Source organism: Haemaphysalis longicornis, unplaced genomic scaffold (genome assembly GCF_048455015.1).
Source record: "Haemaphysalis longicornis isolate Haplotype H1 unplaced genomic scaffold, Haemaphysalis longicornis Haplotype H1 scaffold_5, whole genome shotgun sequence".
NCBI classification, from domain to species: domain Eukaryota; kingdom Metazoa; phylum Arthropoda; class Arachnida; order Ixodida; family Ixodidae; genus Haemaphysalis; species Haemaphysalis longicornis.
The window spans coordinates 30,780,547-30,790,775 of NW_027526385.1; the positions used below are offsets into that span (position 1 = coordinate 30,780,547).

Genomic DNA, 10,229 nt, shown 5'->3' on the forward strand with positions numbered 1-10,229 from the left:
CAATTTTACTACGCGTACCACTGGCAGAATTAGTCGCGGAAACCGTCGAAACGATGTGGGATCGGCGTGTATACACGAGCAGACACCCAGCTGTGCTTCGGCTTCATATCTGATTGGTTGATTGTCGGATTTAACACACCGACGCAACGCAGGCGATGAGGCACGCCATGGTGAAGGGCTCCAGATTAATTTTGACCAGCTGGGGATCTCTAACGTGTGCCGGAATCTAGAACACACGGGCGTTTTTGGTGCGGAGCTCCTCAGGACCACACAACGTCCGTCCGCATCCGTGCGCATAGCATTTGCTATCGCAAAAAAAAAATCACACAGCACCGGCAGGATTCGAGCCTGTGTCTGGTAGACCAGAGTTAGGGTCAGTCGACTTACCCATTGGGCTACGAGCAGGAGTTAGTACGTTAGAGTCAAACGCCTTACTCCCCCGCCTGTAACGGTAAGGAGTATCTTAGCACCTCCCAATGTCCATCCGCGTCCATCCCTACGCACACCACCATCAAGCGAAAATCAAGTTAAATTCGATTTGAACCGTGAGTTGCAGTTTCATTTAGGGAGGCATGAAGGTGCAACTCACGGCTCAAATCGAATGACGGTCGGGGCGCAAACGGATGTCACTCTCGGGGCGCAACTTGGATGTCATTTCGAGTCCCCGTACTCCGCACCCTCGCCATCATCCACGAAGTGGGGATGCTGCCATTTTTTTAGTTTCGCCTCCATCAAAAAAGCGGCCGCCGCGGCAGGGAATCGAACCCACTAACTCGTGCTCAGCAGCACAACGCCTTAGCCTCGGGCTTAATGTATGCCTTGAACATTGACAGAGCTTGAAAGGTGCACGTGCTCTCTCTACGCGCTTTTCACACTATCCCATTATCTGGTCTTCTTTCGCTCCTTCCGTGAACGAATGGACCCGAAAATTTTCAGGACATGCCTCAGTATATTACTCCCAAAATAGAGTAATTCTTAGTTTGGGCTCCCAGATATCTGTTTCTTTCACTTTAATTTCCTTTCGTTGTTTAGCGCGTCCACCTCAAATAAAACCAACTATTTTGAAGTAAACTTTTTTCTTGAGGCCAAATAGCCCTGATATAACAGGGCGTAAAAAACGCTGGCAGCAATTTCTAAAACATACTGCAATTTTTGTCTGTCGCGAATGCAACTATAGGAGCACGGACTGAATAACAGTACAATCCCAAAAGAGTGGTTGAGAGCTCCATATGCGAACATTCTTTTTCCCACCAGTGCCTTTCTGGGTTTGACATCCTTATGTGCGTGCTTTATCTAGCTAATAGTTCACTGTGTTCTCTGGCAGTGACAGAAATTCTTGCGTTTTTCACTTTTTGCGTTTGATGAGACACTTAAGGCTTTCGCGTTAGAAACAGTCATACAGTCAATGCCTGCAGCCAGTAGTACTTAATACGCAGGAGCCTAGGTACTTACGAATAATTTTGTGTGGATACATACGAAGGTCGGACAACCCAAGGAATAATAGGGGTAAATTTTGGGGATAACAAACGAGATTTGTGGGTTAAGGAACAACATTATTTGGCAGGTATCCTGGGTGGAGAGCAGTCAAAGAAGTGCAGTTCGGCTAAACCGCGGATAACTCAGAACTGGTAGACTTCTCTGAAAACGGAGCGGCTATAGCAAAAAAGCAAAGTGAACAAACCTAGATTAACCATTGCGTATGCATCTTTTAACGCCTCGACTGGGGCCAGTTGGTTCATTCTGAACTTAAACAACAGCGCAAATGACAAGGACTAAGAATAAAGCACAGACTAGCGAAAGAAGCACAAACAAGCACAGACAAGCCTTCCCACCATAAGCGCTTGTCTGTGCTTCTTTCTGAGTCCTTGTCATTTGCGCTGTTGTTTAAGTTCAGCATCTTTTAAGTCTCAAAAATTCTTCTTTTAAATATGTGTTGCGCGTGTGTCACCCGGCCGAAAAATTAGCGTGTGTTTAAGGCAGGAATCAGCGAAATGAACGAGATTGAGAGAGGAGAGCTTCAAACATGCACTAAAAAAGTGGTCCTCTTCGCGTCACCAACCGACGCGTGCCTGAAACATGTGCAGAAATCTTTGACCTGACATGGTTGTTTGATTGTAGGGATTAACGCGCCGACGCAACGCAGGCGAAGAGGCGCACCCTAGTGGTGGGCTTCGGATTCATTTTGACCACGTGGGGATCTTTAACGTGCGCCGAAATGTCGTACACACGGGCATTTTTGCTTTTCGCCTCCATCAGAAACGCGGCCGCTGCGGCTGGGAATTGAACCCGCGACCTCGTGCTCAATAGCGTAACGCCTTAGCCACTGAGCTACCGCGGCGGGTTGACCTGACCTGGGCTCCCTTTCTTTACACGTTCTTAGGGATTGCGGAGGTGGCTGGGGAGATATATGTTAGAACCTTAAAACGCGCGTGAGTAATTTGTATCGGCACAAACCAAAAGGGTAATCGGGAGCACTGCTTATAGTTTGTTCTGACAAAGATTAGGTTGGAAACTATGCACTGTCAGGTGTTTGTCCGCGGTGGAGCAGGAGTGTCAGGTTCTCTGACTAAAACCGCGCATTACGAATCGACTATGGTCAACTAAAGTATGTCGGTATTGTGGTTTTGAGCAGTGTCTAATGCTCGCATAATGGTGGCTTTCCAGTTTTTTTCCCCCCGCAGCTGCTACCGGCTAATCTGACAAGCCTGGCTGGCTGAAAGCTGTGAGCACTACCTAGCCAGAAAACCGGAAGCACAAGAAAACATGTTTCTGACGTCAGCGTTCGCCACCATTTGCACAGCTACAGAGTTGTCTACAAACACTTGTGCATACTACCAACGTAGACTGCCCACATCACCCCATTTCTGTTTAAGTTTGCAAGAATAAAACATACGTCCTTCAATGACCACTCTTTCTAGGTCCCTTGCCTTCCCACCATAAGCAACGGTAAATCTGAATGTGTTTGTCAAGGCAGATGAGCCGAAACGACACGGCCGAGAGATCACAACTTGTACTTTTGTATTCTGCCCCCTTCACCCACTCCCTTCTCTGCGCCGTAAACCAACAACTACGTATTAATTCAGCTTCTAGAAAGTCAAGCAAAACACGTTTCGGAACGCCATGGGCAATGCCAATACAGGTTTTAAAGAACGCGCTTTCGGGGACGACCATTCGAACCACAGGGAGGGAGCTTCAAGCACAGCAACGGTAGAACTAGCAACTGTACCAACTAGCCCAGAAGCAAGCTTTCATTAACTGTAGAGACAGAGAAATTACGCTTAAAAAGATTGCGCTATGGTTTATTCTGACCGTTGAGGGTTAAATTGGAGCTTTTCGGTTCTGACTTCAATGTATTGCTCCAGAGAAAGAAATGCGATGACAAAGAAAGATGCAGTTTAAATTTGCTAGCAGTTTGGAAACATTCGCTGGGGAAGTTTGAACGGTGAAACAATTTATATTGATTCGAACGCTGCTTTTGGCGTCATAGAATATATACGGTTGTCATCACAAAGCGGCTAGTGCAGAGGGCATGACCGTACGAATAGGAGGTATCGAGACCTCGACGGATTCCATGACAGAAGTGCGAAAGAGGTGAAGAGGCTCGAAAATCTCTGTTGCCTCGGCCCACACCACGTGCATGGGGACCAAGAGATGTAAGAAAGTTTAGAAAAGTTTTGGCAAGTGGAGATTTGCTCTCATGAACGAGAGTCCTAACACAGCCATATACGACTAAGACAGCAAAGAGGCAGACGTTTGAGAGATAGGTGGAATAAATAAACAGCATTTAATAAGGATGCATCAACAAATGATCAAGAAATATACAAAAGATTGAGTTTGAGGTACAGCCAACTTCATGCTTGCCCCAAGAACGCGACAGGGGAAAGATATGCGCCGACGTAGGGGCTATCTTTACATTTCGGTAGTGGGGGTAGAAGGCCAGGCGAGCGTACATAAACGCATCACGCCTATATTCATAATCTTTCTGGGTGAATAAAAAAGGACAGAAAAGAGTGAGGCACAAAAGTGTCCAAGGTGCCAAATATAAAAAATGATGCATAGTGCTACAGTGAACAGTTTCGAGACAATGAGACAAAATCAAAGAAGGTCAACCAAAGAGAATAATTTCCCAGGTGTATATAGGCCCATCTGCAGGACAAGGCCTGCGGAACATGGGATGGTTTAGAGTAAACAGCAGAATAATTTTATTGGGCAAACAAACATTTGGCCTCGTGTCTGCTCATTTCGCTGCAAATGTCGCCAAAAAAAGACCGTCTTCTGCCGCCCCACCCGCGTAAATGCGCTTGGTCTCCTCTCGCCCACTTCTCATGCCCTGCCCCGCTCGTCTCGCTCAGCATCATCATCACCAGCAGCAGTAGCCTATTAAGGTCCACTGCAGGGCGAAGGCCTCTCCCATTAACCTCCATCCGCTCCTGAACTAGCGCTGCCATAGTCCATTCTCTGCATGAGAATTTCTTATTTCTTGGCTCAGTCGAGTTAACAGGCTACCCATCTTAGAGTCCCGTCTCTCGGCGTCCATTCTGTTAAACTCGTGGTCCAACGGTTGTCGGTTCGTCATGCTGCATAGCTAGCCCAAGTCCACTTTTTTTTCCTAATTTGAGCGATGATATCTTCTACTCGAGTTTGCTCCCTGATCCACGATGCTCGTTTCATTTTCCTAAGTGCTACTCCTATCATTATTCGCTCCATGGCCCGCTGGGCTCTGCTTAGATAGCTTTCCAGTTGTTTTGAAATGTGCCATGTTTCTGCTCCATACGTCATCAGCAGCCGCCCGCATTGGTTGTATACCATTCTGTTTAGAGATAGAGGGAGTTTACTCTGTTATTTGTGAGCGCTGCAGTTCATTTCTATTCGGCGCCTTATTTCTTTCTCGTGGTTGCAATCACCTCTGACCATGTGGACAAAATAGTTATACTCGTATACTTGTTCTACTATTTCGTTTCGTATGCTGAAGAGGGTGCATTCAACATGTTTATTTATAATTACCTTCAATTTATTCACATTTATTTTTGGCCCAACGGCGAAAAATTGTGATTGTAGTTGTTCTGAATCTTTTCGCAATAGTTAGGCAAGTTCACTCAGCAATGCTATCACGTCTGAAATCCTCAAATGGTTCAAGTATCCTTCGTTTATTCGTAACCATACGTTTTCCCAGCTAAGCTCCCTGAATACCTTCCCCAGACATGCTGTGAAGAACTTTGGCAAGATGATATCGCCCTGTCGCACTCCCTTTTGGGTAGATAATTTTCTGCTTTGCTAGTGACGGATTATCCTGCCTGTGCGTAAATCGCATATGTGTCAAAAACTGCAGGCCAGGCCCTCCATTTTTTACATTCGGGTGGCCGACATGACAATCTCCCCGAGGAGGGTTGGCCATTTTGCGTCGCGCTGCGGGATACGGGGCCCCCCTTCGACTTTGTCCTGGCTTCCTTTGTTTCGTCGTGCCTGCTACGAGGACAAAGCGAGCTGCGACATTCCAGCGCGCGTGCAGGTGCGAGGGGTTGACTCACGATCGCGCGCTCGGGCGCGCGCGTGCGATGGTCGCGAGTGGCCGGGGGACGCATATGCGTTTCCTAGTCAGTACAGCCAGCCGTCACCTGAGCTTGTTATGGGGGTTATATCACAGCATAAACGTACCTAAAGTATACGAAACCACCCGAACTGAAATAAATAACAGCCAGAACGGACCTGCAATGGTTGAAAACCACGGCGTAGAAAAATATTCTACAGAAACAGCCAGAACCGACCTAAAAGGGCAAAACCCGCAAAAGCGTGCAAGAACCTCTAGCTGAAACTAACCAAAAGGCAACGAAAATACCCGCCGTCCCATTTAGAATGCATAAAGATGTCATAAATAGATTATATTGACGATAACGAATGTTAATATTCACATATGACAAACCCACGAAAATAAAAAAAAAGCGGTAACGGGAGTTGAACCCGGTTCCGCTTCCGCTTCGCAGAAGCGGAACTACTACGCTACGACACAAAGCGGTTCTGGAATATTAAATTGAGGGCCACATGCACGTGGACATCGCCTTAAACATGCCCCTAGATGGCGCCATGCGTCGCTTGGCTGTGCTGACTAGTAAACGCCTATACGCGGCCGGGGGCCCCAGGATGGAGCAAAAGAGGAAAAATGGGGACGGCGTGAGAGAAGGTCTACGGGACAGGCCGGCGGCCGGCGGAGGGTATTTAAGCGGAAGCAAGTGGTCGCTGGGGGCAGTCGGCTTGAGCTTTTACGACATGCAAGACGCTGGGAAGGGTCCGGGGGTGACGCGCTTTAGCGGAAGTACGTCGGCAGGCTCGCGACGGAACGAGCAACACCTAGGCTTCGCGCTGGAGTTCGCCCGTCACCGCGAGTCCCATGGCCGACCAGCTTCCACACCCCCGATCCCCGAAACACGTAAGCGGCTCCCGGCGAGGCCGGCTCGACTTCGCCGTGACCTTCAGTCGTTGAACCTGCGGGTTCTGGGCCGGTGGATATTTGCATCTGGATAACCTGTAGTGATATAATATATTCCTGTATGTGACTAGCCTGTCTTGGTGAGATCTCGTAACGTGTGCTTGTTCTTGGCTTTCCTGCGACGTCTTGCGTGGGGATGATGGTGGTTGTGGTGGCGTCGTAGGCAACACAGCTCTTTTGACCAGAGCTCGAGCGGTTGCGTGGGCCAGTTCATTCCCCTGTAGGCCGCAGTGGGCCGGAGCCCATATAAAAAAAAAACTTTCTTTGGTTAGGGGTCTTCTCTAACAACGAGGCTGCTGCAGGGGAGATCCTGCCTTTCGAGAAGTTAAGAATGGCGGACTTCGAGTCGCTTATGATAGTGGTTGCGCGGGTAGAATTTATAGCTAGGGCTATGGCCATTTCCTCTCCCTGAGTGGGATGTTTGGCCGGCGTGGATGCTGACGTCACCGTGACGCCGTCATTGCTGACGACCGCAATTGCCATGGCGTTGAGACAAGAGCCGCCGTTGTAGTAGTCGGCTGCGTCAACGTAGACAATCTCCCGTGGCTCACAATGGGTTCGGAAACGTTTGTAAAAGGGCTCGTACTCTACCTTGTCTTCTTTCGACATTTAGCTCTGGATGCATATTCCTTGGTAGTGGCGGGATGCGAATGTATTTTCGCCATGAGATTTTTTTGTTTTGTTTGTAGTAGTTGTCGAATTGTCGAGGGTAAAGATGTTTGAGGGCATTTCGCGTGTCCTGTACAGCTTGTAGAGCTTCTAGAGTTTTATAGTAGTTGCTGTTGTCGGGGGTAACGATGTTTGTCCCCTAGAGTGTTTTCCGTGTTGCTTACGTGTTATTTTTTTGTAGCTGCTATGTTTTTGTGGTCGTAGGTTAAGGCCTAGGCCACAGCGGATAGAGTGTCTCCGCATTGGCCACATTATGTATTTGGTTTTTCTTTGTTGTTCGTACTTGTCTAGTTAGCGCGGTGCGTTAGCCGCCCAGCGCACGCGTGCGCTTATTGTACGGAAGATTGATGCCTCCGCGCACAGGGCTGATGTCAGTGTGAAGGTTTCTTCTTCTTTTTCTTGTGTCCGGCGTTGCCTTGTAATCTCTTGTTGCTGCAGTAAACAGATATAGTTAAAAACGTAGTCGTGTATTTCCGCTGTGATTTCTTTCACTCCAGCAATCTCGGCACACGTGAAAACTCACGTGCCGGCCACCCTGCTAAAATAAAATTAACTGTTGTCTCGTGCCCTTCTTCATTGGTTTGTGCTACGGACACAATTATCGCGGGGAGGGGTATGTGACAATAAGTGGCGTCCACGGCAGGACGGGTCGGCCACATGTTGTAGCTGCTGGGTCGCGCGTTTGTTTTTACTGCAAAGCCGTATATGTTTACCACCCCCCCCCCCACCCCACCCCCAGTTTTCATTCCGGTGTCATCGATTTAATCTGCGCAGCTGCACGGCTCCTCCTCACCACAGCTGACACGTCTTTCACAACTATTTTTCCCCTCGTCTCCACCGATGCCCCTTTGGAAAGTTGCACAGTCGGCAGCTAACGGTAGTTATCAGATGATTGCCAAAACTAAACAGTATCACGGATGGGCGTAACATGCACTGACGATTACTATACTCCGTAATAACAAATTTGTGCGCAGCGCCAGCTGCACTATTTTCGGTCACGGAGCATCTCTGGTGCGCCTCAGGAAGTGTTCGCGTGATCAGCGAACGCACAGAGGCGTGCGCTACCCTGCTCCAAACACGCAGCGCGCCCCCGGCGCCGGCCAGCATGTTGCAAATGGTGTTTGATTCGCAGCTACGTGGCGAAGTGGAATTTCAGCGGGAACAGTGACAACGGGTTTCCGTAGTTTAAGGGGCCAGCCTTTTATCAGCTGTTACCAGGGCTTCGCGGGAGTCGTGTACGTTTATGTTCGTGTAACCAAGTGAGAGAACGCAGCAGCGATGAAAGAAAGACAATGGAGTGGATGGTCTAGCAAAGGCTGAGGTGGAGTACCACACGTGCGGCTACGGCGTCATCTCTTTCGCTGTCTTTCCGTCACACATCTCTCATGCGTCGCTACCAAGGAGCGCCCTCCCCCTGACACTTTCCCCAGACGCTGTTCCATTCTCCGTTAATCCGAACCACGTGACATTTGCGCGGGAGCTCCCGGTTGAAAAGAAACTTGCCCAGTTGGAGATCCGGCGTGAGCCCATATTTATTTTTCAGTTTGGAAGGCCGTCTAAGTGACATTTTCGCCGGTGTCTTTCACGCCTAAGTATGCAAAATCATCGGTTGCCAGTTTATGCGTGCACGGTTTGCTGGTGGAAAAGGGGGGGGCGTGCACGGACAGATAGGGCTCATGCCACTTCCGATGAAATGGCGGTTGTGCTGGTGGGAGATTTAGATGTCGACATTACATGGCTCAATGCGGTTTGTCGGCTGTCCTCCTTAATCTAGAGGCTCGCGTGTGGGTTGAGGTGTTATACAGAGAGAGAGAGAGAGAGAACTCTTTAATGTGGGCTGGAGAGGTCAGCTCTGCTAGCGGCAGTGCTTGCTACGCCAGATGGGGATGTTTACAATGCAGTGAAGTGAATGTGAGAGATCAGCAAAGCAGCAATAGAGAGCAAACAAAGGATAAATAAAAATGGCACGCAATGAAGTTCAAGGAAAAAACTCGAAATAAAGTTAAGTAACAGAAAAAAAAATTGAGCGAATGGAGCCCAGGAAGCGCAGTTACAGCGGCGAGCTGCCTGTCTCGTGTTGGATGAGGTGTTATACAGACAGCTCACACAGCATACACAGGCAGTTCTATTTTTATATGCCAGAACAAAGCTTGGATCCTTCAGAGGTTCATTCAGCTAGTTATCTATTAATTATGCTTAATCGCAAGTTACGAAAGCGTACTTTGTTTCGACCACTCCGTGGACTGCTTCTTGCTTTGCAGTTCATCCTTCTTCCAGAATGGAAAGGCACTAACATAATTTAATTGTGGCCTCCATCTATCGTGCGAATAATGGCGGAGACGCCAAAGTTAATTGAACTGGGACGAGCCCTCGGCTTTGAGGGAGAGGACCTGCAGGAGTATGTGAAGGAGGAGACGGGATGGTGCCGGGACGAGCGGAATGCGGAACGCGCGTAGAGCAGAGAGGAAGAAGACAGGGAGCGGCAGAGAAAGAAAGAGGAGGAGGAAAGTGAGCGGCAGAGAAAGAAAGAAGAAGAGGAAAGTGAGCATCAGAGAAGGCAAGAGGAGTCGAACAGGATCTCCCGAAGAAAGAGCAGGAATCCCAGTTACGAATCGAGAAATAGACAGGAAACATGAGCTGGTGTTGCAGCGTCGCAAACGTGATAGCCCAGCTTCCGGCGCCGCGTCAGAGGGGTCTGCCGTTTCGGGACGAGAAGAATGAGCCCGCACAAATTTATGCCGCCCTTTAATGAGCGACGCGATGATTTAGACGCGTACCTCTTAATGCCGAACCGCATGGAGCGTTTTTTCACGCGATTCGCGCGCGTCGGCGTTGCGCGTGCGTTTTTTCGACGCCCGCGTCGCCGATTCCGCCCCCGCGGCAGCATCTGCCTTGGCTAGATTTTGACACGCGTCGCGCGCGGCAGTGGGAGGAGCCTGGCGACTTGCGGAAATGGGGAGGCGCGCCTCATGGCGGCGGTTTAGAAGCGCCCGAGACAGCCGGCTGGCTCCGCCGGGGATGTTTAGGCTTACCACACCAGCAGATATTGAATGGGCGCTTTCACTAACGGCGCGGT

General features: G+C 49.3%; 2 protein-coding genes across 4 annotated transcripts in view; one reads left to right on the forward strand and one right to left on the reverse strand.

Annotated features, from left to right (window-relative positions):
* LOC144138024 (fatty acid synthase-like) overlaps window positions 1-2,863 on the forward strand; it is a 64,477-nt gene extending 61,614 nt beyond the window's left edge. The window contains exon 25 of one of the 3 annotated variants that reach the window (XM_077670070.1): window positions 2,682-2,863. The gene's annotated coding sequence lies outside the window, so the exon portion shown is untranslated. Of the gene's footprint in view, window positions 1-2,664 lie in introns of all 3 variants that reach the window. The other 2 variants (XM_077670069.1, XM_077670068.1) reach the window with 2 other exon arrangements.
* LOC144138025 (uncharacterized) overlaps window positions 1-10,229 on the reverse strand; it is a 490,339-nt gene that overhangs the window by 289,501 nt on the left and 190,609 nt on the right. The window lies entirely within an intron of this gene.